This window comes from Ascaphus truei, chromosome 1 (assembly GCF_040206685.1).
Source record: "Ascaphus truei isolate aAscTru1 chromosome 1, aAscTru1.hap1, whole genome shotgun sequence".
NCBI lineage: Eukaryota > Metazoa > Chordata > Amphibia > Anura > Ascaphidae > Ascaphus > Ascaphus truei.
In genome coordinates, this window is record NC_134483.1 from 525,750,667 (window position 1) to 525,775,135 (window position 24,469).

Below are 24,469 nucleotides of genomic sequence, written 5' to 3' on the forward strand. Positions count from 1 at the left end.
GGTTGCCGGGGATGCGAGCGGGCCGGTTTCCGGGGACGCGATCGGACCGGTTGCCGAGGGCGCGATAGCGTTGCAGGGGTCTCGGGGGTCCGCGGAGTAGGGCGCCGCCATTGGAAGATAGCGCGCACATGCGCAGTTAGAGCAGGTGCGGGAGAACGCCAGTCAGCTCGCGCATACGCAGAGGTAAGCCCGCGAAGCCCTAGCCTACCAGGGAAGGTATTGGCCAGGGACTACAGATCCCATGGGCCTTAGGGAACCCCATGTGACGCCAGGGAGCCAATAGGGCTGCAGGAGCTCCCTGCTTGCAGGGAATGGATACATTTCGCGGGGTTTTTGCACACGGCAGTTGGTGACTGAAGCAGCTAGGGGAAGGAGGTAGGGTGCAGGGGTCAGTGACTCTCTGCACTAGGCCAGCAATCCCCTAGGCCCCAGACAGCCCTGAGTCATCCTAGCTGAGTATTGTAGGGACAGGCCCTAGGTTAGGGACCCTGCCCCATTATCTATTGGCTTGTAGTATACCACGAACATTGATCGGTTGGTAAGAGGGAGCTGGACTATCTCCACGGAGACCAAGCTAGCAGTGACTGCGGCCTGCTGGCAGCAGACAGATCCTTGCCAAGGTACAGACGGTGTGGAGCTGCGGTGATATTATCCATGCTGGAATTCACCCCACGCGTAGGAGGATATCCCGGCGGATCCAACCCCTGTGGTATAGCAGCACCCGTGGCTGGAGCCCGGGCAGGTAACCCACAAACTCACGTGCACCAACAAGGCCTATCACCAGACATAGTGGCTGCGCAGTCACACACACATTGGTATATGACTTGGGAGTGCGAGACATTGGGTTGGGGTTACTGGACACAGGGTGGGATCACTCTTTGGAAGGTTAGTGTTCGCTGTGACACCCATGTGTTAGCGTCCGCCGAGGCACCTAAGGTGGTAGCATCCGCCGCGACGCCTAGAGTGTGGGCTACTGCTGTAGTGCAAGTTAGCGTCCGGCGAGATGCCCTGGTCAGGTTGCCCTTAGCGAGGGACACCTGTTGTTATGTGTTGATGTTGTATTCATTCTATGCATAGTAGTAAAGGTATTAGTCATTATCAATTCCGTTGTACGTGGTTATTGATTGTCCTGTGAGGAACCACTCCTCCTCTGGTGGGAGCCATCGCAGGTGGAGGCGCTGCACCTATTGTAAGTGGTTGTCCATAGTATTATATTGCCCCAGGTTCCCCGTAGCGGAAGCTCAGCCCTCCTGGTTACAAAACAGGTACAGCACCACACTGATAAGTAGTCAGATACACCTGCCCACCTCAATCTCACTTAGGGTGGGGGTAAGAGGGCTACATTTGGAGGCTCTGCTGAGATCTCAGACCTGGGGTGCCCTATTCAAAACAGTATCACCAAAGATCAGCAACATGGTAATTCCCTCACGTCAAGAGGTCCACGCGTGGGCTACCACCGTCCGTGAACCACCTAAACACGTTGTGGCCGTAGGGAACGTCCCGGCGTTAGTGGCAGAAACTGACATCCGGGACTCACTGAGAAAGCTCTTAGGGCCAGATAAAATATGGTACCGTGGCCGGGTGTTCGACTCTACTTGTCATTGGAGCGCCCTACTATTCACCGTGGGGCGGGACATATGCCCAGAAGCGGCCCCGAACACTCTAGTAGCCCCCGAGTGCCCGCCAGAAGAATACCCCCTCATATACTCGGACTTACCAGTAATAAGGGAAATGTTTTCACTAAGAGCCTCTCCTCAAGATCCAGACGAACCGTCCACCGGTACCTGGACACCACTTGCACCCGTGTCAAGTACCCCAAACCGGGGTGACCGTCCCCAACCCAAAGTCTCCTTTACCCCAAGTGCCCTCACGGAAGCCGATAGCTGGGCTGACAGTCCGCCCTCTCTACCCGACCCCGTACCCCGCGAGGTACACCCCAGGCATACCAGAGAGAGGGTAACGAACGAAGGTTCCATAATGGGGGTGACGCTACCTCAATTCATAGAAGCTTTCAACCTGGCCTCCCAGTCCCAAGGCTACCGGAAACTTAAGGTCTTCTCGGGAGTACTTCCAATATCCCACGGGGAAGAGGGAATAGACCTTTGGAGGGAGAATGCAGTAAAAGTCGTAGAGGACTGGTCATGCACTGACAATGTAAAGCGGCAGCGTATCATGGAATGTCTTCGGCCTCCCGCCTTTACCATTGTGACCATCCACAGGGACCAACACCCCGAGTTGACGGCGTTGGAAATGGTGGCATTCCTGTTGGAAGCGTACGGGCTAGCTGAAGACGAAGGAGCGATCTGGACGAAGTACTTCCATCTTTATCAGAAGGAGGGAGAGGACTTGTCGGCTTTTATTCACCACCTACAGCTGGTCTTGGGAACCCTCCTCAATCGTAAGCTGATTCCCGCCTATGGGATGGATGAAGCGCTCCATAAGCAGTATCTGCGGGGATCAAGCCCCACTCACCCCATAGCCAACATGCTCCGCAGCAAGATAATGGACGGGGGCCCCTATAAGTTCACCGAGTTGCTGCGGCATGTGAAACTACAGGAGGCTCATGTTATGCTACACTCAACCGCTAAACCTAAGAGCCCCTCTGCCTCCAAAGGAAAGGGCTCTACAGAAAAGAAGGAAGAGTCTGCTGCCTTGTCCAAGGGGAACAAACCAAGACCCCCCGACCGACCACCTTCCCCGTCCACGAGTCGTCCGGAAAGCCGCCCGGTTGTATGCTATAACTGCGGTAAGAAGGGTCACGTCCTCCGTAACTGTCCAGAAAGAGAAGGTCATCCAGAGGAACACCCTTCCGATAGAGGGAAATCAGCCCGATCAATGGTCTGCATTGTATCTATGGCAGAAGCTGACCCCGAACTCCCTCATTCTGGAACCACGGATGCCCCTTCTGACGCTGGCCCCAGTGATGACGCCTCACCCTGTGAAGCTTACAGTCAAGTGGGCCCTGCGGCCATCGTGCCCTTGGTACTGGAATGGATATACGCATCGGCCCTATTGGACACAGGGTCGCAAGTAACCATAATATATCGCAAGTTCTATGACCAGCACCTTCAACACTGCCCCCTGAGGCCGGCCGAACATATGAAGGTTAGGGGGTTAAGTAATGAAGACTACCCCATCGATGGGATTATAAGGGTCAAGCTGGAAATCCTCCAACTGAACACCGGCAAGAAACACCCCATGCATGTAGCGGCAATGGTATGCCCGGAGCCCCAAGACCATTGCAAGTACCTAATCATCTTGGGAACCAATGCGGACATAGTACAAGCTATAATACGAGCCTACTTGAAAGAGACCAACGAATTGCCGCTGGCCGATTCGCTCCTAGACCCCATCTTACGAGAAGAGTGCCACCGGGTATATGCCTTGGAGCATCATGGGGACCTCTACAATCGTCAACGCGGACTGATGACCATATTACCAGGGGGAGTGCAAAAGATGGCCGTCTAGTGTTGTTATCCCGACCGAGACGAGAACGACCAACTGTTCTCGCTGGAGAGTGCGCCTGAAGAAGCGGAGGTTCATAGAGGGTATAGAGTACTACCCGAAGTGAGGGAATGGACGGCTAAAATCCCTCTTCGAACCCACGTGTACACTGGCGACACACTTTATTCGAGCTCGGCTAGTCCCACGAATTCGGGTATACCCGGGTGTATTGAGGTTTGTGACTGTTTTCTGCCCGAGTGCATTGAGGTATTTTCCAGGCAGGGATTGAAGCATTTTATTCCCGCTGGCTGCAATACTGCACAGTATATATATATATATACTGCATTACAATTCATGAATTTATGCCATCTGGTAGACACGCAAAGCATTGCAGCCTATTAAATCCTAATCATTATCATTTAACAGATCAGCCGCCCGTCAGCCAGGCATGAACCCAGGCTGGGAAGGCAAACGCAACGGGGCTTGTCAGAGGTGAGGAGCGGCGCATTCCAGGTATCTGCCAGGTACATACTGGGTATTTGCTCGAATAAAGTGTGTTGGTGCAGTATGTGCAGAATCTCTCCCTCTTTCCGATGGAATTTGATGTCGATCAGAAGTTGGGATGCATATATCCGGTCAGCCCGGTGGGAGCCACGCCTCAGGTGAAGGCGGCGGCCGCGCATGAGCGGGCAGTCGATCTGGACTTCAACTTCGGCGAGTCGACGCTGTCCACCGAGTGGAAAGAACGGTTGACCACCCAGCTGCTTCAACGACGACATGTGTTCTCCATGAGCGAGATGGATGTGGGGTGCAGCCGCAGTGCCCAAAATACCATTCGAATGAGTGATGCCACTCCGTTCCGGGAACGTTCTCGTCGCATCACCCCTCGAGATGTGGACGATGTGAGGAACGCCATACAAGACATGGAAACCGCTGGGATTGTGACGGAATCTCGAGGACCTTACGCGTTGCCCATAGTGGTGGTGCGGAAAAAGAACGGGTCCGTACGACTGTGTGTCGACTATCGAACTCTGAACAATCGCACGATCCCGGATCAATACAACCTTCCGCGCATCGAAGAGATCCTGAATGCGCTGAATGGAAGTCACTGGTTTAGCGTGCTCGTTCTCCGATCGGGGTACTATCAGGTGCCTATGAATGCGGAAGACCAGGAGAAAACAGCTTTCGTCTGCCCCCTGGGATTCTATCAATTTACCCGTATGCCCCAAGGTATATGTGGGGCGCCTGCTACGTTCCAAAGGTTGATGGAAAAGACTATCGGGGACATGATTCCCTGGGAGTGTCTGGTATACCTGGATGATATCATCATCTTCGGAAGGACTCTGGAAGAGCACGAAGAGCGATTGGTTAAGGTGATCGACCGTCTGGGGAACGAAGGTTTGAAATTATCCCTAGACAAGTGCCGATTTTGCCATACCTCGGTGACCTAAGTGGGGCACATAGTGTCCGCCAAAGGGATCGCCACCGACCCTGCCAAGGTAGAGGCCGTAGTGAACTGGCCTCGCCCAGAGAACGTCACAGAGTTGCAATCCTTCCTGGGGTTCTGTGGGTATTAACGCCGCTTCGTGGAAGGGTACTCGAGCAAGGCTAAACCCCTGAACAATCTGTTGAAAATATACCCTTCAGAGACCGGGAAGAAGGCTGTATCGGCCCGCCAACCGTTCGGTGACAAATGGACATCTGAGTGTGAGCAGGCCTTCCTGAAACTGAAGAAGTGTCTGACCGAAGCGCCCGTGCTTGCATATGCGGAAACCGAACAGCCATACGTCCTGCATGTGGATTCCTGTCTAAATGGACTAGGCGCCGTCCTGCACCAGAAGCACCCGGAGGGTCTGCGGCCTGTAGCTTACATCAGCCGCAGCTTGACACCCAGTGAGCAGAGATACCCCGTCCACAAGTTGGAGTTTCTGGCTCTCAAGTGGGCTATCACCGAGAAGCTCCACGATTACCTGTACGGTGTCACCTTCGAGGTAAGGACAGATAACAATCCCTCACATACATCAATATGTCGGCAAAATTAGATGCAGCAGGCCACCGATGGCAGGCCGCCCTCAGCAACTACAGCTTCTCCTTGAAGTATAAGCCGGGACCATTGAATATCGGGGCGGACGCCCTCTCCCAAAGGCCAGGACTACTTGCTACCCTAGATGATGAGGAATGGGAAGAACTCCCAGGACCCGGAGTGCGGGCTTTGTGTAAAACTGCCGCCATAGTTAATGACCAAGTGGCCTTCTCAGAATTACGAGTGGCCGATTCCTTGGGATGCCAGTCGCAGGCTGTCCCAGCCGCCTACTGCGACCCAAAAGGGATGCACCTCACGCACAACAAGGTGTTCCGGTGGAAAGATCTGGTAGACTACCAAATATGAGATCCGGTCGTTAGTATCATCCGGAACGCCGTTGAAAAGAAGAACCCAGCCCTTCTGAAACGCGCGCCCAATGACTTGGTGGCCTTGCTCGTGCGGGAATGGGACAAATTCGAAATAGACAATTGCTTGCTCTATCGGGTGGTGCAATACCACAACCACCCGGGTAGGCAACAACTAGTCCTCCCTAAGAACTTACAATACCTGGTGTTGAAGTCCCTACATGATGATCATGGACATCTTGGTATAGACAAGACTTTTGGGTTAGTCAGAGATCGCTTTTTCTGGCCCAAGATGCGAGAGGCCATTGAACATCACTGTCGCCGCTGTACTAGGTGTATTCAGCTCAAGACCCTACCTACCCGAACCGCCCCCATGGGCCATCTAAAAAGTTCTGGTCCTATGGACCTCGTGTGTATGGATTTTCTGTGTATTGAGCCTGATAGACGGGGAATATGCAACGTGCTGGTCATCACAGACCATTACACTCGGTATGCTCAAGCCTTCCCTACTAAAGACCAGAAAGCCATCACCGTGGCGAAGATATTATGGGAAAAGTACTTTGTACATTACGGCCTTCCCAACCGCCTTCACTCTGACCAAGGAAGGGATTTCGAGAGTACATTGATCAGGGAACTGCTCAAAATGCTGAACATTGCCAAATCCCAAACGACCCCGTATCACCCCGAAGGGGATGCACTACCCGAACGTTTTAATCGGACCTTACTAGACATGCTCGGAACACTACAGAGTGCTCAGAATCAGAGTGGAGTCGACACGTGGAAGCTTTGGTGCATGCGTACAATTGCACCAGACACGAGTCAACTGGATTCTCCCCATACTTCCTTATGTTTGGGATAGAGGCGAGATTGCCAATGGATGTGCGTCTTAGAGTCTCAACGGATAGGATACATAATGCTACCCACTTCAAATATGTGCAACGACACAAAGACAGCTTGCAGCAGGCGTACCAGCAGGCAGAGAAATCCACCACTAAGCTAAATGCTGACAATAAGAGGCGATACGACCATAAGGTCAGATATCGGGAACTTCGGCCAGGAGATGCTGTGTTGCTTCGGAACTTGGGCGTACCAGGCAAACACAAATTGGCCGATCGATGGGGAGACGGAGTGTATGAAATAGAATCCCAGATGCCTGGCCTCCCGGTCTATCGCATCAAAGACACTGACGGCCGGGTAAAGGTATGGCACCGCAACCATCTTCTCCCCATTCCACAAGTGGAAGATGAAGAGACAGAGATACTGGCTACACCGCTCAACGGTGAGCCCGACTTATCAGAGCTGGGTCAAGAGACTGTCAATAACGAGACCCACTCTGAAACTCCTGAAGATCTTATGGAAGGACCCTCTCAAAGGGACTGCTCCACAGAAGGGGCATCTCCCGGAGGAGCTACGGTTAAAGGGCCCCGTAGGCCAACGCCTACTAAGGTGGCACCAACAGGCCAGCCTTTGGATCCACAGAGCCCGAGCTTTGTGCCTAACAGAGACTGTACAGAGACATTTCTCCCCTCAAGGGAAGAGGCTGAGCCTCAGGACTGTTTATTAATCCCCGAGGGAGTTCCAGAAGAACAGCTCCGACGGAGCCAAAGAGTCAGGTACCTCCAACTCGGGTCACCTATGATCAAATGGGGGCACCCCATTATGAGGCTCAGCAGTGTTCTCGGAGCAAGATCCAATCTGTAATTGTGATGCTCACGGAATTGTGTAATATTGTATAGAGTCATGCATGTGCTAAGTTATGTGTCAAATGCATTTTCATTATATAACTGCTGTATATAGTTACATTGAGTTGTGTCCCAAGTGAGGACGTTGGGGATTTTACCAGGGGGAGGATGTAGCCAGGTCCCCCCTTGCGCACTCACCCTCTCCTTCTGTTGTGCGAGCCGCGCGTTGTTGGAGTTGCGGCCGGTTGCCAGGGACGCGGTCGGGCCGGTTGCCGGGGATGCGAGCGGGTCAGTTGCCGGGGACGCGATTGGGCCGGTTGCCGAGGGCGCGATCGCGTTGCAGGGGTCTCGGGGGTCCGCGGAGTAGGGCGCCGCCATTGGAAGATAGCTCGCGCATGCGCAGTTAGAGCAGGTGCGGGAGAACGCCAGTCAGCTCGCGCATGCACAGAGGTAAGCCCGCGAAGCCCTAGCCTACCAGGGAAGGTATTGGCCAGGGACTACAGATCCCATGAGCCTTAGGGAACCCCATGTGACGCCAGGGAGCCAATAGGGCTGCAGGAGCTCCCTGCTTGCAGGGAATGGATACATTTTGCGGGGTTTTTGCACACGGCAGTTGGTGACTGAAGCAGCTAGGGGAAGGAGGTAGGGTGCAGGGGTCAGTGACTCTCTGCACTAGGCCAGCAATCCCCTCAGACAGCCCTGAGTCATCCTAGCTGAGTATTGTAGGGACAGGCCCTAGGTTAGGGACCCTGCCCCATTATCTATTGGCTAGTAGTGTACCACGAACATTGATCAGTTGCTAAGAGGGAGCTGGACTATCTCCACGGAGACCAAGCTAGCAGTGACTGCGGCCTGCTGGCAGCAGACAGATCCTCGCCAAGGTACAGACGATGTGGAGCTGCGGTGATATTATCCATGCTGGAATTCACCCCACGCGTAGGAGGATATCCCGGCAGATTCAACCCCTGTGGTATAGCAGCACCCGTGGCTGGAGCCCGGGCAGGTAATCCACAAACTCACGTGTACCAACAAGGCCTATCACCAGACATAGTGGCTGCGCAGTCACACACACATTGGTATATGACTTGGGAGTGCGAGACATTGGGTTGGGGTTACTGGACACAGGGTGGGATCACTCTTTGGAAGGTTAGCGTTCGCCGTGACGCCCATGTGTTAGCATCTGCCGAGGCGCCTAAGGTGGTAGCGTCCGCCGCAACGCCTAGAGTGTGGGCTACTGCTGTAGTGCAAGTTAGCATCCGGCGAGATGCCCTGGTCAGGTTGCCCTTAGCGAGGGACACCTGTTGTTATGTGTTGATGTTGTTTTCATTCTATGCATAGTAGTAAAGGTATTAGTCATTATCAATTCCGTTGTACGTGGTTATTGATTGTCCTGCGAGGAACCACTCCCCCTCTGGTGGGAGCCATCGCAGGTGGAGGCGCTGCACCTATTGTAAGTGGTTGTCCATAGTATTGTATTGCTCCAGGTTCCCCGTGGCAGAAGCTCAGCCCTCCTGGTTACAAAACAGGTACAGCACCACACTGATAAGTAGTCAGATACACCTGCCCACCTCAATCTCACTTAGGGTGGGGGTAAGAGGGCTACAAGTGTCTCGCAATAAAGTGGGCTGTAGAGACGCTCAAATACTATCTGTTGGGGAGAAAATTCCGGTTGGTCACAGATCATGCACCACTCACCTGGATGTGTCAAAACAGAGAGAAGAATGCTAGAGTGACAAGGTGGTTCCTAAGCCTACAACCCTTTAAATTTTCTGTGGAACACAGGTCAGGGCACAAACATGGCAATGCTGACGGGTTGTCAAGGATGCACTCCCTAATATCCAAGGTCACTTTATCCCTCGAGGTCTGAGCTGGAGGGAAGGATATGTGACAGAAACCAGGGGATGGTAATAAATTCCATATAAAGTATAGGGCTCCCAGGATACTGAACAGTTTCAATCCTGTTAAGGCTGAAAAGTGTAGCCTCAGAATGCATGCACTCCACCCCACAGTTTGACAAGTGCTCGAACTGAGGGATGAGGGATCCAGACCACAGTTTGTCTGCTGCCTTATTTCTGTCACCTGTCCTGTTATTTAGAAATCAAATATTTAAGGCTGATTTCCTGGACCCTCTTCCCTCTCCCCAAGAGACTGGAGGCAGGGAGGCTGCTGGAAGCAGAGAGGGGAAGAGCCTCTCCCCAAACAGGTTAAATCATTTTGTACCTTTATCAAATTGAAAAGTTCCTTATTTTTGTTTATTGGAAGCGGAAAAGCCGCCCAATCCTAGTCAGGAAAAACCTCAGTTAAGTTATTGCTCAGGTGAGCAGGCTTTTGTTTTGTTTGTGTTTCTTGTGTATGCAGTGTGGCAATCTCAGTGCCTGGGACTGAATAAACTAAGCAGTAGCCTGTTTAAAGGAACAGCACGTTATGCCTCGACATTGAACCTACGCTAAAAGACCGTGTTCTAACAGTCCTGGACAGACGGTGGAGCCCCGGAATAAGTTGTTTGTCACAATACACACACATATATATATATATATATATATATATATATATATATATATATACTAAGAAGAATAAACAACCCCTATGTAGAGAGCACTCTGACGTGGTACCGTGACAGGGTGCTATGTATGTACTGATAGTGAGTGGATGCTGTGGGATGTGATAAATATTAAAACCAATTTTACTGGTGGAAGGCATTCTAAAACCACTTGTCAGGAACACACCCAGCTATATCCAGGACACTACCGACCTGCTAAACAAACTCAATACCATTGGCCCCCTCTCAACAGGAACACTACTGGAGAAGCGCGGTGATTATATATTTGTTTTACATTTTCTGTTGGGCACGTGGTTTTGTGGAGCTACGGTGGTGGACTAGCTCGTGCGTCTTCTGCCAGGAAAGGGAGGACATTCCTTGAGCCGTACGTAGCATTCAATACAACTTGCCAGGAACTACAGGCTGCTCATCTGAATTGCCGGAGGGACATCTGATCGTGATACACCGGCAGAAGTGAGGTCTGACATATTGAAGCAAGCGGTCGGCGAGCAGATACATGTTGGCGCATGGGTTTACCCATACAATGCTTTTATTGCATTGACAAATTGTGAGTGTGCATTTGTCTTGACATCTTTTATTAAAATTTTGTTATTGGATTTTACACTTGGATCGGGTGCTTTTTCTCTTTTTTCTCTATTAGAACTTGCTGGGAGGTTGCTGACCCCAAAGAAGAAGCAGCCCGGACGTTCCAATTTCCATACAAAATCATCTATTAAATATGTGAAGGAACACAAACTTCCAATCCATTTTACACACACAATTTTTATTTATATTCTTGTTTTTTATAGATATACATTTTATTTTTGTGTTTTTTCATATACAATTTTAATTTTTTCTTTTTTTCTTTATTATTTTTATTTTATTTTTTTTTCACATTTTCACACACGCCATTCTTTTATTACTACCATCCGAGTTCCCAATATAATTTTGTATAATTGTACTTTTACAGGTCATCTGTGCTAATTATTTTTGACGATCTGTGTGTTGTCAGGAATCTGCTGTGGAGCTGGTACACATCCAGGCGCTGTCATAATTTACATTCAATATATATATATATTTATATATATATTTGTATACTGTATATGTGCGCAGTACAACCTTTTTCTTTCCGTTTGTATTATTTGGGTCACTTTTTTTGTATTTACACTGATTCTTTAAGCTGATCCTATTTTGATATTGATCAAAGAAAATTAGTGAATAAGCCTCTGGCATTTTGATTCATATTTTGCTCGGATTCTAAAATACGCCCAGAAGCTCAATGCAGGGTTTGACTTGAAAGCTGAATTCCTGCATTAAATGTGCAATTCAATTTTTTAAAGATTCCTGTAGGAAATCCCTAAATCCCTGGGAAATCTTGCTATTGCTACAGGTGTCATGGTGCTTGTTACCTGTGAGGGTCCAGGAGATGCTGAGGGTCCGCGTTGGTATGGGGAAACAGGACAGGCTTTTGATGATCCTTCAGGCTCTTCTCAGGTGTCAGCTCCTCCAGTCATAGCAGGTTCCAGGTGTACTGGAGACAGTCCCCACCATGACAGTCTTCTCTCATACCTCTACCCAATAGACTGTAACTTAGGCAGAGGTATATAAAACAGGATCCTTTATTGAGACAGCCACTGCAATTGTTATTACAGCGAATGCATAGATTCTTTATGATAGCTCCCAGACCTCTTGATGGTACCAGCCTACTTGCAGTCTTGAGGCCTTGTGCTCTGTGCAGATCTTTGACTGCAGTCAGCCCCAAGAAGTAGAGACTAGAACTGAATGTCTCAGCCCCAAGAAGGAGAGACTAGAACTGCATGTCTCAACCCCAGGAGGGGGAGACCTCAACTTACTATAATTTAGAAAACTTCCTCCCTAAGGAACAAAGGGGAGGGCACAAGTTCTTCACCATGATTGGCTGTACACAGACCCAATTCACCTCCACCCCAGTCACTCAGAGAGGCAGCATGAGGGGGGTTAACCCCACAGGATAGCCTGTCACTGCCTGTAGCTACTAGGACTTATGTGACAAGAGGCAGAATGTATAGCCTGGACCAGCCATGGCTACATACAGTATGTAGCATTTGCTCAGTGTTATTTTTAGTGCAATCATAAAAGTATTATAATAAAAATATTCTCATTTAATTTTGTGGGGAGGGGCATCTGGTCAACTACAATATTAATTATTAGTGAATAGTTTAATACCTTTTCACATTTTATTGTATATACAGTGCTTTCCTGACACACTTCCTACACACAGTACAGTATTAAAGAGACAAAAACATGATTTTTTTCTTAATGCAAATACAATAATAAAGGACGGGGGAAAAAACACAGCTTGTATAAGAATAATGTATTGCAAAAGTAAAAAAAGTAATAACACTCACTCACATGTGAGAACACCGCCGGGCGTGGGGTAGCACGAGCACAAAGGATTTCTGGAGCATTGGAATCTGTACAGTGGTCCCAGCTGAGGTCTGTGCGGTAATTTCTATGGTATCAGCGTCCTGCCCTGAACGCCGGAAGTGACATCATGCATTTTTTTTATTTTAGATACCCCACGCCCGCCGGTGTTAATTTTTTTTTTTTTACTATTGCAACAAATTATTCTAATACAAGCTGTGCTTGTCTGTTTTTTTTTTGCTTTCATGGTATTCCCCCCTCCAGGGGAACGCTAGACATTGGACCTATTTACACAGGCCCTTACAGACTGAGTATGCTGCATATATAGAAGTGATCAGATTAGTAGAGCACATTTACTTTGTGTACATTAATAAAGGAATATTATGTAGGCTCGTCCAATCCCAGTGAATACATTGAGCTGATTCAGTATGCACTTTTGTTTTCCAGAATTAAGGACATGGATATGAAAGTGTTTATCCAATATTATGGATACAGTATATGTACACCATGTGAAAGTGCATTTTAAGTGAGATTCCTCTTTCAGTGCACACCAATTTAGTATTCTGCTTGATCCTTCATAATGAAACAGTTCTGTTCATAGCAGACCAGTTATTTATATAGCCACTCTCTCTGTAATACCAAATATAATAACTATGATCAAACGGGTAGGTCCCATGTCTATATCTTTGCAAGTACTCACAAATTACTTTGTTTTTTTCTTTGAGGTTGGCTTGTATTTTGATTCAAACTTTAATTCTCTCAAGAATTGACTATTGCAAAACGATGTTTTCTGGATTACCAGCTAATGTGCTTAAACCTCTACAGTTTATTATCAGCTCAGCAGCCAGATTAATTTTTAATCAGCCCAGGATTTGCTGCGTCTCTTTTGCTGGAAACATGTACTGGCTCTCTTATAAGGACACACTATATTTGAAATAGTTATTATTGATTTATTGTGTATTTCCTGGCTTAGCACAAGGATATTTGTCATTTTCGCTTATTCCTTGTATTCTTTTAAGAGTAAATTTGTTTCAGAAATTCATGTTTTGTTTTGTTTTTTGTGCCAGAAATATCTCAATCAAGTTTTCAGAAAATAAAATCTTGACTTACCTTTTAAATATCATTTTATTAACAATGATGTGTATGTCTCTCTGCCTAAAAAAAAAAAGTCAGTCAAAGTCCTGCAAAGCCAGTGCTTGAAGAGTAGCTCTTTTGACAGGAATGAAAGCCATGAAGAAGCAGTGACCTACAGTATGTGCCTGTCACTGCATAAAGGAAGATGGCTGCCATTGAGAAAAGGGGAAGTAAGAAAACAAGTCCAAATTGACAATATGTGCTAGAAAATAAGACGAGTTGATAAATATAGTGTTGTGCTAATACATAGCTGGTTGTAGAGTACTGTAGGTTGCCAAAGTATGAGTTGATTGGATGAGCGAGCGAAAGGGAAGATCGCAACTAGACTTTTTGGTTGTGTGTTTGTGTTTTTGTTCATGTGTGTTCTCTCTCCACAGGCCCAACACCGTGGCCGATTATGATTACATTTTGAGTAATCATAAAGTGCAGCTTTCTATTCTATTCCCATACCCATAGACTTAGGATATATAAAGTATATTTTATTAACGTTGTGTTTAATAGTGTATATACTGTTGTGCACAGTAAATGAGCTGAAACTTTCAGAACCAATGTTCAGACAGGCTACCAGGGCTACCAAGTTTGGTGCCAGTAAGTCCGTAGGTCATCGGAGATGAAAGCCACCAGAGGATGCCATGGGTGTGAAAAGCAATTGGGTAGCAGGGAAGGGCTCAAGTACCCATATCCTGGGATGAAAGGAAGTCGTCCAGGCTACCATTTGCCTCGCCAGACATCAAGGAGCATGACCCAGCGGGTGGCATCTGAATAGCCAGGGACTAAGATGGCAAACTTGCGCATGTCCCTTGGCAGATTCAGATTCCCCGCTTACCCGGCTTTCCAGACCGGCATCACTGATTGGCTGAGGAGAAAGTTCCCACGTTCGGATTGGCTAAAGTATTTTGTGAATGAACTTCAAAATACTATAAGAAACCCCTATGCCAATCACCGGTTGAGATTCTGAGAGCTAGAGGTCGGGTGGGCTTTTTGTAAGAGCTCTTGCGCGAATAGCAAAGCACTGGCTTCAGAAAAGTCTGCCCAGAAAATATTCTAAGTCCAGATTTTTGCGACCAAGTTCTCAGAAAGGAACGTAGCTGTTGCGGTTGGGATTTCAAGCTGATTTTAGTTCCAGGACGTTTGGAGTTAAGTTCCATCAAAGAAAAACTCTGTTTTAGAGTGCACAGCAGCTAGAAAAGTCTTGTTTTTGACCCCAGTCCCCAAGCAAGTGTGTCTTTTTGCCTGTATTTTGTGTTCCGCTGTGTGTATGCCGATTCAAGTGAATAAACTACAATTTATTTAATTACCTGTTTTGCTCAATGAATGATCCTGGTAAAAAGGGGTACAATAAACCTGGTCAACCGTGACAGGTACCTTATGACATGTGCCTGCTACCATGGATCCTTAGGACATCAACAATACGAGTTGATGCACTTTCCTCATCTTTCTGACACCTATGAGTATCCGTAGGTGGTTTGATGTTGGAACCCTTTATGATCCCAAATTATAGCCAAGAAAGCAGTTAGGGACGGCTATCGCAGACCGGGGGAGATATCCAAGGACCTTTTTAAATACAGAATTCTGCTTACAGGGACTTAAAGGGAAGTATCATAGTCCATTAAGGGTTCATGGGCCTGGGCCATTTGAAGAGGTTTGTTAACCAGAACCATTGCTCCTCTTGTTCATACAGTATATGATTGCCCCTATTAGCCCCCCCCTTCTTAGTGTACAGCTCCCCCCTCATTTTTTTTGCCTATCTCGTATCTTGCATTTTTTCTACAGATCGATTTTTGGCGTACTAATTTTTGCTTTACTCCCTGGCTACTCTTTTTTGTGGTGGATAAGTATTGCTGCGTCCGAGTTTATTTGAGCATTTGCCCGGTCTCGGCCGCAGCAGTAACCAGGCGCGCGCCGGGATGTGCCTGGCACGCGCCAAAGCCGCGGAGGAGCGCCCTCCGTTCGGGGCTTTCTCCTCTCGCTTGCCGGGTCCGCCGGGTCCCCCGGAACCCCCTGCCGCCGTCCCCCACATCGCGGGACACCAGGGCTCCCTAGGGGAGCCCTGGACGCGCGTGCAGGGGGCGCAGGCACCCGATGATGCGTGACCGCGCGTCGATGACGCGCGGCACGCCGAGGGAGTGCGGCTAGCATGCCGGGGCATCCCCAGGCTTGCGGAGCTAGCCGCACTCAAATAAAATGTGCCACCTCTGTATTATATATTTCTTTTTTGTTACATTTTGTAAATTTATTGTCTTACACAACATAGTTCTTTCATTAGTTTGGTCATTCGCTTTTTGTGTTTTATACTGTCCACTGGGATTGTATGTTCTTTTGTAATTAACATTATACCTTTTTCATTGATATTTTGTTCATGATCTTTGGAATATTACCTTTAATCCCTTTAAAAATAATATCATATGAGAGCGCTGAGAATATTTTAATCTTTGCATGACCTTGGGATTCCTTCCATACGTGAGCACCTTTAACTATTTTGCCATTTATTTTTACTGTTTAAATGGTGTGTCTGATTTAGATTTAATACTGTATGGCAGTGGTTCTCAATATTTTTAAACTGGGCCTCCTCCCAGTTCTGTATTCGGTGCACAAAGAAAGATTTCAGAGATTTAAACTTTGGGACCCCCAAAATATCCTCTGCAAAAGAATAATATATTAATTGAAATAATGATGCTTGGAAACGACATTTCTTTCTATCTGCCACTATATCTGTCTGTTTGTCACTCAATGTCCTCCACTTTCTGTATATTTCAGTGTGCATATCCCTCATCTCTCTGTGAGTCCCCCTTGTAAGTCTCCTGGGCCACACAGGTTTGGAATTATTGCATACTGTGGGAACATGAGGTGCCCTTATATGCAACATTTGAATGGTTTATTTTGGCTCATGCTTTCCTACAATACATGTAAACACTGTAAAATATCATATAAATCTCAGGATGTGTACAAATAAGTAAAATACACATTTGATATGCTTAAGGGCAAAGCAAACAAAACTTAGATTGCGCTGCATTTGAATGCTGGAAGAACTCTTTATGTAATCATAATAATATTATTATTGCCCATTGATTGTATTTCTGTGTACTGCAGTAATTTAGAAATATCGAAATATCAATACAATGAAACAGCTTAAGGCTGCCCTTGGTTTTAGTGTCTCTCTGACCCCAGAAGCCTCTTCAGTAATAACTAGATGATCTCATTGACAGCTGTCAGATATGGGGAGACATGACAAGACTACATACTTTGTTATTGAAGTGTCTTTACATTTCAGATGTTCTAAACTGTTGCCTCAGAAGTTTTTTTTAAATAAAAAAGTTTCTGACTTTATCATATAAAATTTTTTTGTAAGTGCACTTATAATCCTGGTATAATTCCTGAGTAAAATTCCATATATCTTTACTCTGTACCTGTAGCCTAGCCTCCAGCCGCTACTTCTTTTCCTGTCCAGCCGCTACTTCTTTTCCTGGGCCCTACCAGTGTAAGTCCTGTTAGGTGCAGGAAGGTGCAGAAAGGCCTTGTGTGCTTTTGCAGCCTTAGATGCATTTGATGTATCCAAGGGCGGGCCTTTCAACAGCCAGAAATTGTCAGCCTGAGGGGTGGATACTGGTTGGGTCACATGCTGGATGTGATGGCCTGACAGTATCCAGATCTGTCTTGTTATGAGACAGAGTTACAGTCACACCCAAAGGATATACATACTGGCACTCTCACAAAAGTAGGTATGTCTCTTTCCTCGCCCTGTGGAGTTAGTACCAACTACCCAGAGTCTCACTAGGAGGCCTCAGGAGGAGCACCATTACCATCACCATGCATAATAGGAAAGCTATGCTATGAGATCTGTGCCTGCAATCAACACCATTGTACAATCATCAGTGTGATTCACTGTCTAAGAACCAAGAAAGGTGTCAGTATGGATCTCCTTCCATCCCCAGGACCCATGCTGACTGGAAGTGCTGCAGCCACGAATAAGGTACCCTGTAAATCCTGTCCTGTTCTCCCCACAACACTGCAGAGGACTCCGCCACACAGGTACGCACCACCGCATAATATGGAGTAGGAAGAGAAGCAGACCACAACCTCACTTGGGGGGGGTTGGCCGGGGTACGAGGGCTACATTTTGAGGTGCTGCTGAGACAATATGCTCACAGGACAGGTTTACCAGCAGAAGAAATCAATGAGAGAAAGTGCATTTGCAGTTCCAGTACTAAAGTGTGAGAGGGGGACAGGTGTGGTGTGAAGGGGACTTTTATCTGCCAGAAGCTGCAGCCTGCTCTGCCCTAAAGGATATTTTGGTTGGGACAAGAAGCTACATTTATTTATTTATTTATTTATAAAATATTTTACCATGAAGTAATACATTGAGAGTTACCTCTCGTTTTCAAGTATGTCCTGGGCACAGAATTAAGACAAATAATACATGGTTACAAATACAGTTACATAAATGAACAGGGTATACATTATATACAAGACATTGCATGCACAGTTAAAGAAAATATATGTTATGGGCTTATGTAACAGTTACAGACCAGATTAAAATGTGAGACAGCCTTAGATTTGAAAGAACTTAAACTGGTGGTGGATGTGAGAGTCTCTGGTAGGTTGTTCCAGTTTTGGGGTGCATGGTAAGAGAAGGAGGAACGGCCGGATACTTTGTTGAGCCTTGGGATCATGAACAGTTTTTTGGAGTCAGATCTCAGGTGATAGGTGCTGCATGTGGTAGAGGTGAGGAGCTTGTTCAGGTAGCTGGGCAGCTTGCCCATAAAGAATTTAAAGGCAAGACAGGAAAAGTGAACTTTGCGCCTAGACTCTAGTGATAACAAATCTAGTTCTTTGAGCATTTCACAGTGATGTGTGTTGTAGTTGCATTGGAGAACAAAACGACAAATTGAATTGTAGAGGGTGTCATGTTTGCTAAGGTGGGTTTGAGGTGCCGTGCCATATACTATGTCTCCATAGTCAATAATTGGCATTAGCATCTGCTGTGCGATACGCTTTCTGACCAGGAGACTTAAGGAGGATTTGTTCCTGTAAAGTACCCCTAGTTTGGCATAGGTCTTGGTTGTCAGGGTATCAATGTGCATTCCGAATATTAAGTGGGAGTCAAATCATAAGCCCAGGTATCTAAAACTAGTGACAGGGGTTAGGGTGGTGTTAGCTTTGGTTCTAATCAGGAGCTCAGTCGCTGGAAGCTTTAAAAATTTAGTCTTGGTCCCAAATACCATTGTTACAGTCTTGTCAGTGTTTAAAAACAGTTTGTTTTGGGAAATCCAGTTTTCGAGTCTCAAAAAGTCAGACTGAAGTATGTGTTGAAGGTCAGAGAGGCTATGGCTGTGTGCATATAGGATTGTGTCATCTGCATACAGTACATGTGTATTGAGACTTCCTTACAAGCTGTGGGAAGATCATTAATGAACACTGAGAAGAGTAGGGGCCCCAGAACAGAGCCTTGTGGGACACCACAGGTGATATCCAGGGGGTTGGAGTTAGAGCCTGAGATGGACACATGTTGGGATCTTCCTGATAGGTAGGACTGAAACCAGTTTAAAGCATGCTTCCCTATTCCAGAGCTCTGGAGTTTGTTAAGCAGGATAGCATGATCAACTGTATCAAAAGCCTTTGCAAAATCTAGGAATACTGCACCAGTGAGTTGTCCCCGTTCCATTCCACACTGGATTTCATTGCAAACTTTTAGCAGGGTAGTTACGGTGGAGTGTTTGGGACGAAAGCCAGATTGGAATTGGCTAGGGAAATTTGTCTTGGTTTAGTAGTCGTTTAATTGGGAGTGGACACATTTTTCCATGACTCTGGATAGAATTGGGAGAAGTGAGATTGGTCTGTAGTTTGAGACAGTGTTTTTGGCCCCACTTTTGAAGATTGGGACAACTCTGGCAGTTTTCCAGGTCTTAGGGATATGGCCTGCAGACAGGATAGAGTTGACTATGGAAGCAATTGGTTTGGCAATGGCTGGGACACCAAGTCGTAGGAACCTAGATTGTAGCAAGCCAGGTCCGCATTGGCTGCTTAGTTTTAATTTGAGGAGCGCTTGTGTAATCTCCTCTTCAGATACTGGGCCAAATTGAAAATTGTGGGCAGTGTTGGGAAGGGGTGGGGCTATGTGGGCTCTCCCAGGATGAGATTCAAGTTTGTGGTTTGGGCTGCGTTTCGCTAATAAGTTAGTGGCACATCCCACAAAGTAATCATTGAATGCATTTGCAATGTCAGTGGGGTTTGTCAAAGTAATATCCCCCTTAGTGATATTACTTGGTTGTTGATGATTAGGAATAGGGGTGAAAATGTCCTCGGGCGCGTCACTCTGATTGCGGCTCCACGACGTTAAATACGTGCAAAGTAGAAGAGAAAGGGGAGGGCCACAGTAAGAAAACAGCACAAAATTATACACACATCTTCATTAGGATAGGGAGAGAAGAAGGGAGGGGTGGGAGGAGAAGACAAGGGAAGGGAGATGTTGAATCAAACTTTTTGGTTGGAGACACACTCACATCAAATCTCTAATATCTTGAGCTGATGTCTCCTCCTCTATATATGGTTAGGTGGGTTGTAGGTGAGGAAATGCCCTCTAGTGTATCAAATATCTGATATCTTGAGCTGTTGTCCTCTCCTCTTTATGTAACTGGGTTGGTTGAGGGTGAGGAAAAGCCTCCTGGTGTCCTCCTTAGCAAAAATAAAAGGGAAAAAATGGTGCAATAAAATTTATTAACAGGTGAAATAAAGAGATTTAACACTTACAAGCGGCCGATAATTTCAAGCATAGAGAGGATATGCCGCCAGACTCCACAACGCGTCCCTTCCTGGGTTGGGGTGTTTTGTCCTGGTGGTTCCCTGTTGGCAGATGGTTCCTGTATGTGTCTTCAGTGTAGGGGGCTGCAATGCGGATGTCCAAAAGCCCGTGCACAGGCTATGTCCTCCTCCAGCCGCCTACCCCTCTGCATACACAGTTTTCAGCTCCCTGCTCCGTTGCGTGTGCGCATGCGCAGACGGCGAGACGCTGAGCCAGAAGAACAGGGGAATCAAAATCCTCACTACGGTGGCTTGCAGTGGCCAAAAAAGTCAGACGCGTTTCGCCAATGCTTCCTCAGTGACGTAGGCAAGTTCAGGGTAGCAGCTGTCTTTTATACCATGCGATTTCCTCAATTTAACTCTAAATTTGCTGGTTTCTCTCTGGCCATATAAGATGTTCTAGTACTACCAATCTATACTGGTGCAACAAAATACATAACAAATACAATAAATACATTAACCTCTTGATATTACACATATAGTTTTAAGTACAGGAGGCATGCTTAAAAAACCTTTATTAATTGCATGCACCCTGTGGGGACTTTAAAAAAAGGGAAGATAAAACGGAAGATATAGTGGGCAGTTGGAGAAGATCATGTCTTAGGAATCTATAGATGTTAAAACATAAAAATTTACTACTATAATAAAATCCTTTAAATGGGATTAAGAATCTTGAGGTGAAAATGTTAAAAACACCAAACAAGTTGTTATGGAGTTACATAACTCATTATGGTTATACCCAAGGGTTTCTAAGAATGCCGTCTGTTTTAGAGATTTGTTGTATCACATGTGTTTCAAAACGCTTATAAAACACTTTATGGTTCAATCTTCTATATTTTGACATGTTTGTAACAGTATAAAAATCACTAATTAATCTGATATGTGTAGTTATTCGAAATCTTTATTACTTCAAGGTGGGTGTTTTAGACATTAAGGGAGAAATGCAGTGATCTCCATATCCAAATTTAACCCCTTAGGTGCCAGGGTTTGGAGGGTGAAAATCCAAAAGGATTCTCTTTTATTGATTTTCTTTATGTAATCTCCATCCCTCCAATCGGGTTTAACTGTTTCAATCCCAAAGAATTTTAGACAAGATGGATTCTGGTTATTTTTAATCTTATAATGGTTTGAGACACTATGGGTCTCTAAACCATTACATATGTTTCTAATGTGTTCTCCCAATCTTGTTTTCAATTTCCTTATTGTTCTACCTACATACTGTAGGTTGCAACCACACTGCAGTACTCCAAACCCTGGCACCTAAGGGGTTAAATTTGGATATGGAGATCACTTTCGAATTTTCTACAGTGCCCAACGGACAGTTGTTAAAGTGTATTGGGACCGGATGTGTCATGTCTTTGTTTTCAATTAACCTTAAATGTTCTAAAATGCGGACTTTTAAGGCTCTACTTGTTAGCCCCACATATTGTTTTTTACATCCGCATTGAAGCAAGTAAACAACAAAGTTCGTCTGACAACAGCTATGGTTTAAATTAATGATAAAGGAAGTCCATATATATATACATAATAATGGACTTATATCAGTTTGGCTTTAATAATGAAATACAGGGACTATCATTTTCATGCAGTGTTGTAACCAGCATTTTAATATATTTACATACCTTGAATATGCAGCCAAACAGTCTTATCCTGTATATGTTTATGTCTTGATTATGCACTCTGTGTGACCAACATGGACTTAAGAATGTTCTAAGTGATTAACATAGACTTAAGGATTTAATAACATAGTCACTTGTGAAGAGGCTGAAAAGTATTGAAGGGGTTAATCTTTTATTCCGCTTTCGCGGGCTTTTAGGGTATTTTACAGGCTGTCACCACTTCTCCCCACTCCGAGACGAAGCCCTCTGTGTAAGGGTGAAATGCGTTGAGGGGGAGACGCTGGTGTAGCCCTGGTGTGTGTTGAATAAAGCTTATTGAAGAGACATCCGGGAGCCTCTTTTCAGACATGCACAGTTGCGCCGAATCTCCACCATTTTCCTGATTCATACCGACGGTGGCACGCAGGAGCAGGCGAGGAGAGTGGGTCCCAAACCGGAGGAGCAGGTGATGTAATATTGTTATCCCCCTGCACCGGTTGATTCTGTGGCCCTGCATAGCTCCCTCGTATCACTCCAGTGTCTGATATTTCCAGACCTGTGTAAGTACACTGAAGCGCACGGCAGACTCCCTGGCACTTGGAATATATTGTTGATAACTTTCCAGAAGCTAGCTGGGTTTGATGTATTTTGGTAGAGATTGTCAGAGTAATATTGTGCTTTTGCGTGCCTTGTTTGCCTTGTGTACATGTTCCGCAGGCATCTGTAGTGATTGACATCCTTGGTAGTGCCAGTTGATTTGTAGCTTTCCACAAGGTATCCCTGAGCTGGTAGAGTGCAATAAGGTCAGTTGTAACCAATGGAAGATGCCCCCCCCCGTACCCTTATTTTGCGTAGTGGAGCATGGGTATCGCAGAGTTTTAAGAACTCGGATTGGAAATAGTCGAGCGCAGAATCAGGGTCGGGAATTAAATCGATTCTGTGCCATGGGCAGTGGGTAAGGTCATCCAGAAATTGTTGTGGGTTAAAGTTTTTAAATGTTCTAGTGAGGAGAACTTTAGGGCTTGAATGGGGCGTTTTAATTTTCCTTACACAGTACACTATTGCATGGTCACTGAAAATGACAGGGAGGATGCCAGAGGATTGGATTCTGCTGGGGTTTGAGGAGAGAATCCAGTCTAGCAAGGAATGGTTATGCGATTTCAGGTTTGTCCGTGTGGGTTGGGAAATGAGTTCATTTTCTATTCTAAGTCACCCTGAGGACTGATAGATGTAGGATGCCTGGGGGGTGGCCTGGTTAGCGTATCCCAGGGGCCTCTGAAGGGGTCTACAGTGTTAGTGCCAAAGCAGGGTGGCATAAGAGTAATATTGGGTATCGTCCTTGGAGAGGGGGGGGGGGGGACAGATTGTAGGTCAAGATTGCCCAGAACTTTCTGTTTGAGGAGTTGCCACATTACTAGTAGCAGTTTCAAGCACAAAATATCGCAAATAACTTGACTGTGTGTTACAGATAGCAAGGATTGCCGTTCACTAGGTTTTCACTGACGGTCGGACAGTTATTGTAAACCGGTGCAGGCGCTCTTCCCTGCGTTGTTATATTGCTGGTTTGGGATTGACAAATCTTATATGGATTCAACCTGGACTTTCTCCTTTTGAAGTTTCCATGATCAAACACACTGGAAAAATCTGGTACCACACACCAATACCCTCTTCTATCACTGGGTGCAGGGTCAATACGGAAAAAAAACACGGATCGCTACTTAACGTTTTTCTAATCGCACGCTTCCACACATGAGAGTCAGGTGAAAATTTGTACAAAGCATAGTTCGAAATGAAATAATCATAAATTTCAGTAACAGTCACCATGTTATCTGCTGCAGCATTAATTGCAGAACAAATTAAAAATGCATAAGTACAGTCAGGTCTTTTAAATGTCTGTGGTGTACTCATTGTGTCCAGTCAGCAATTGTGCAGGAGAAAGAATGTAAAAAAAAAGACACAGAGCTTTGACTATTACAATTTTTATTATGAAACGCCTAAAATTGATAACTTCTTCAGGATCCTTCAAGTACCAAGGTCAATTCACAATGGACCACTGTGGTAGACATGGTTTTTATCTGTTTTTTTAAACACATGCAACTCAACACAGTAGCACAAGCACTGTACACATTACAATTCATTACAATTCATGAATTTCTGCCTCCTGGTTGATACGTGAAGAATTGCACCCAATTATATCCGAAACCATTAAATTAATGAGACCAACCGCGGATCAACCGTGGGTGCCGGGCGGCGTGAATGCAGTATGAACGCGGGAATGCAAAATTAATACTGTGTGGAATACAGCAGATCCAACGACAACAGCTCCGTGATCTTTTACAAATACGGCCGCTGAAGCTGTAAATTTCAAGTTTACTCCATTGTTGTTAATATACTAAATGAATCCCTTTATACCTTCCTCCTCTCCCCTCCATATAAAAAAGATATCATCTATGAATCTCTGCCATAGGACCAAGTTTGCGCCA